This window comes from Penaeus vannamei, chromosome 43, assembly GCF_042767895.1.
Source record: "Penaeus vannamei isolate JL-2024 chromosome 43, ASM4276789v1, whole genome shotgun sequence".
Taxonomy (NCBI): Eukaryota; Metazoa; Arthropoda; class Malacostraca; order Decapoda; family Penaeidae; genus Penaeus; species Penaeus vannamei.
The window spans coordinates 7,407,474-7,412,473 of NC_091591.1; the positions used below are offsets into that span (position 1 = coordinate 7,407,474).

A 5,000-nucleotide genomic window follows, 5' to 3' on the forward strand; every position below is an offset into this window, starting at 1 on the left:
ACCTCAGTTTCTCGCTCCAGTTACCAATAACTAAATCACGTTTTTCCCCTCCCTCTCTCTTCTCCCACGGAAGTAGTCTCGATGTGCACAAATAAAAGCAGAACCCTCATGGCAACCCAGGTGTTTCCCAAGACATAGACCACCATTACCAATCACAGGTCGTCCCCCTTCCCCCCTCCCCCCCCCATACCACACACAACGGGCCGGTGAAGAGATACTCCGATATTGGCCCATATATCACGCACGAGGTAAGTGGACAGTCATAGTGTTGTCTACGTAACACTTATCAGTTTTATGTGTATGTGTGTAGTTGTGTATGTATATACTGTTTATATATATATATATATATATATATATATATATATATATATATATATATATATATATATACATACATATGTGTGTGTGTATGTATATATATATATATATTTATATATATATATATATATATATATATATATATATATATATATATACACACACACACACACACACACACACACACACACATACACACACTTCAGGCGTTAGGATTTTAACAAAAAAAATGCTTAAGATAACGAGCAAATCTAACATGCCACCCGCTATTTTCTATTTATTTTTTCTGCTTTTGTTTTTGCTTCATATTTCTCTTTGTTTTTTTTATATTTTTCATTTGTTTATCAATTTATTCATATATCTGTGTTCATTTATCTAATCATTTATCTGTCTCTTTGATAATACTTATCAACTTTTTTCAGTTATACAAAAATCAGTAAATGAGAAATCTCAACGTTCACTCTAATTGATACCAACACCACCTCGTAAAAATACAAGAATATGGCACAAAAAGATAATAATAATAACATGAAATATGTATATATCTAATGATAATATAAATATAAAAAAAAAACACAGAATGAAACACACGCAGAGGTCAAATTCCCCTTTTTATATATCACCCGAAAGAATAGGAATTTCGCCTATCCAATGATTAATTCAGAACATGGGGTTTCCATTTCTCGTGAGTTATTTGCAGTGTATGGTTGGCCTCGGGAAAAAAGGGTTGCCGTAAACAAGAGATAGTGTCGGTTTGTTTTGGCAACACTGTTTTCTATCGGTGAGTGAATGGGGGAGGGAGAGGAGGGGGAATAGGGGGCTAAAGAGGAAGGGAGGGTAGCAGGGAGAAAGAAAGAGAGAGAGAGAGAGTAAGAGACTGAAAGAAAGAGACAAAATGGAGAGAGTAAAAGGCAAAAGAGAGAGAGTAAGAGACAGAAAGGGAGAGAGAGAGTAAGACACAGAAAGAGAGAAAGAGACAGAGAGAGGTAGAGTAAAAAATAAGAGAGAAATAGTAAAAGACAGAAGAGATAGAGAGAGAAAAAGTAAGAAACAGAGAGAGAGCAAGAGACAGAAAGAGAGAGAGAGAGAGAGTAAAAGACAAAGAGAGAGAGTAAGAGACAGAAAGAGAGAGAAAGAGTAAGAGATAGAAAAAGAGTGAAAGAATAAAAGAAAAAGAGAGAGAAGGGGAGGGGCCATAACTTATATATGAGATAGCAAAGAGAAGAATACCACCTTATCGAAACCTATCATATATATAGCTCGAAAACACATGGATTAGAATAGATAATGCAGATAAAAGGATGATAAAGGAGAATGAATGAGAGACGAACAAATAAGGAACAGGAATGAATGAAAGAAAATGGATAATGAACGAAAATGAATGAGAGACGAACAAATAAGAAATAAGAATGAATGAAAGAAAAGGGATGATAAAGTAGAATGAATGAGACGAACAAATAAGGAACAGGGATGAATAAAGAAAATGGATAATGAACGAAAATGAATGAGAGACGAACAAATAAACAACAGGAATGAATGAAAGAAAATGGATGATAAAGGAGAATGAATGAGACGAACAAATAAGGAACAGGGATGAATAAAGAAAATGGATAATGAACGAAAATGAATGAGAGACGAACAAATGACAAACAGGAATGAATGAAAGAAAAAGGATAATGAACGAAAATGAATGAATGATAAACAAATAAAGAACAGGAATGAATGAAAGAAAATGGATGATGAACGACAATGAATGAATGATAAACAAATAAAGAACAGGAATGAATGAATGATAAACAAACATGATAAACTAAGGATCATTAAAAAAAGAATAATAATAATAATGATAATAACCGAACATAGTTTACAAACAAACTAAAGAAAATGAATTAATAAGGAATGCTAAAATGAGCGAGAATGGATGAAAAACAAGAAAAACAATAATAAACAAGAAAGACTAAAAAAGAAAATGGATAAACGAGAATCGATTAAATAGAAAGAGTGATAATTTTAAAAAATGCAAGATAAGCAATCAACGTTATTGGTATTGCAAAATTACAAGAATCACGTGACCTTTGCAATTCTAAAACAGATCAAATCCCACATCATAAAAAAAGAATTTAGATATTCATTCCCATTCATATATATATTTGCTAACCTTTCTTGCTTGAAAGAATTCCAGATTTTCGTTTTTTTTAGATGAAGATAAAAAAAAAATCCTGTTTTTTTTCGCCTTATCACGTGGGTATAAAGTGTTATTCTGTACGTAACTGCAGTACTGTTTACAGGTAATTTGCGACACACTTGAGGATATACGTATTCTGTCTGTCTGTTTCTCTTTATCTATCTATATCTATCTCTCGCTCTCTCTTTCTAAGTATCTATTTACACCCTCTCTCTCTCTCTCACACACACACATACAGACTCTCTCTCTCTCTCTTCTCTCTCTCTCTCTCTTTTTCTCTCTCTCTCTCTCTCTCTCTCTCTCTCTCTCTCTCTCTCTCTCTCTCTCTCTCTCTCTCTCTCTCTCTCTCTCTCTCTCTCTCTCATTCCTCTTTCTCCCTCTCTCTCTCTCTCTATCTATCTATCTATCTATCTATCTATCTATCTATCTCTATCTCTATCTCTCTCTCTCTCTCTCGCTCTCGCTCTCGCTCTCTCGCTCTCTCGCTCTCTCGCTCTCTCGCTCTCGCTCTCCCTCTGACTCTCTCTCTCGCTCTCGCTCTCTCTCGCTCTCTCTCTCTCTCTCTCTCTCTCTCTCTCTCTCTCTCTCTCTCTCTCTCTAGCTCACACACACACACTGCAATTAAGTTATTTGAACGATAAAAGAGACAGAAGTTATTAAAACGGGGGAACAGCAGATGGCAACAGGGCAACCACCAGTCTTAGGTAGTGACTAGTGAGTGGTTGTGGCAGACGTCGTAGAAAACCAGACGGGAACGGTAGCTTGAGTAGTAATACCGTAAAACGAACGAAACTAACAACGAATGACCGTTTTTAGAAGAGACGAGAACGCGTATCATAGGTCACGAGAGGTCGCCAGTCCGAACGTCACGCGAGGGTAACTTGGTGTGTCCTACGCTAAACTTTTACACTGTGTATAAAAGCAAGCAGAGGTTGCACTGCATGAGATACGCATCGAAATGCTGAGGATATAAATACTCGTATATCATATAATTGGTGATCGCGCGACGGCAAAAGCGGATGAGGAATAGGATTATTGGGTTTCATTACAGTCGGATCATAGCAACACCAAGGTCTCGATAAGTACTCATATAGACCTTGAGTACCAGTATGCTCCTACCCTGGGGTTTTGAATGTATCGTATGGATGGACATAATGAAATATATAACCTATTCAAGAAGGCAAGCTATGATATAATGAACCTGTTGCAAGCATATACACACACTGAGAGAGAAAGAGAGAGAAAGACAGACATACAAAATAAGAGAGAGGCAGAGAGAGAGAGAGAGAAAGTATAATTCACTACGAAACAATTTTGAAATTATCTGGCGTCACTTTCTATCAGGCTGCCTTTTTATGTATTTCGTGTTTCTTCGTATTTCCTGAAATGTATATTTCGTCACGTTCCTAAAATAATATCCGATCTAATTTCAACAGATTTTACTTCAGATCAAATTTCTACAGATTTTATTTGATAGGCCAAATGCATTCTGCTGAATATCTAGTGACGTATCATTCCAGTGACTTAGGCCTTTTAACAGCATGTAATCCTTGTGTGGAGGAGCTGATTCAGGCAAAATTCCAATTTGATAAAAATATGTTAAACCATTATCTTAAGAGCGTAACGATTTGCTATTGTAAAACCTATATGATTTATTTTTAGAACTCTTGTGACCACTAAAATATTTCCAAGTGGTAAATTGAAGGTGAAAATAGATTGGTCTGAGAAGATAGATATATAAATAAAGAGAGAGAGACAGCAAGAGCGAGAGCAAGAGCGGATGAGAGAGAGAGAGAGAGAGAGAGAGAGAGAGAGAGAGAGAGAGAGAGAGAGAGAGAGAGAGAGAGAGAGAGAGAGAGAGCAGCGAGAGAGAGAGAGAAATACAAATGGAAAAGCCAATATAGGACGCTGGTGCTATCGAATAAATGAGGAACCGTAGTCAGTCATCAAAACATGACAAGTTTCGAAAGACTAAAAATTCATACCAGTCGCAGAGCGCTACAGACGAAGCATGTGGCCTATAAGTGTCGATATAGCAAACACAAACACATTCGTACACTCATTCACACACTCGTATACTCATTCCTTCACCCATTCACTCACTCAGGCAACATTTCATTCAATCATTCACGGTTTCATTTTATTCATCACTTCACTCGCACACACACACGTATATGTGTTTGTGTATGTATATATGTGTGTGTGTGTGTGTGTGTGTGCGTGTGTGTGTGTGTGTGTACGAGTGAAGTGATTGAGTTGAAAGAGCAGATGAATTAGTTAATGAAAGTGAGCGAGTGAAAGCATGTATGCATGTATGTGTGTGTGACCGTGAATGAATGTGTGTGTGTTATAAAGATCCAATTAAAATTCAGAAATGTCTTTCTGAAGTCATTTCTAAATATGTCTTTTCTCGAAGTGATGTACGAATGCCACAAATGGGTCGTATGATTATCCATATAAGGAACGAGTCATCCTAGGATAAACCATTTAATTTAGA

At 36.5% G+C, this 5,000-nt stretch overlaps 1 protein-coding gene across 2 annotated transcripts in view; it reads left to right on the forward strand.

Moving 5' to 3' along the window:
- LOC113824447 (uncharacterized) overlaps positions 1 to 5,000 on the forward strand; it is a 30,331-nt gene that overhangs the window by 182 nt on the left and 25,149 nt on the right. The window contains exon 1 of one of the 2 annotated variants that reach the window (XM_070119253.1): positions 1 to 248. This exon is cut by the window's left edge and continues 182 nt beyond it. The gene's annotated coding sequence lies outside the window, so the exon portion shown is untranslated. The remainder of the gene's footprint in view (positions 249 to 5,000) is intronic. The other variant, XM_070119256.1, reaches the window with a different exon arrangement.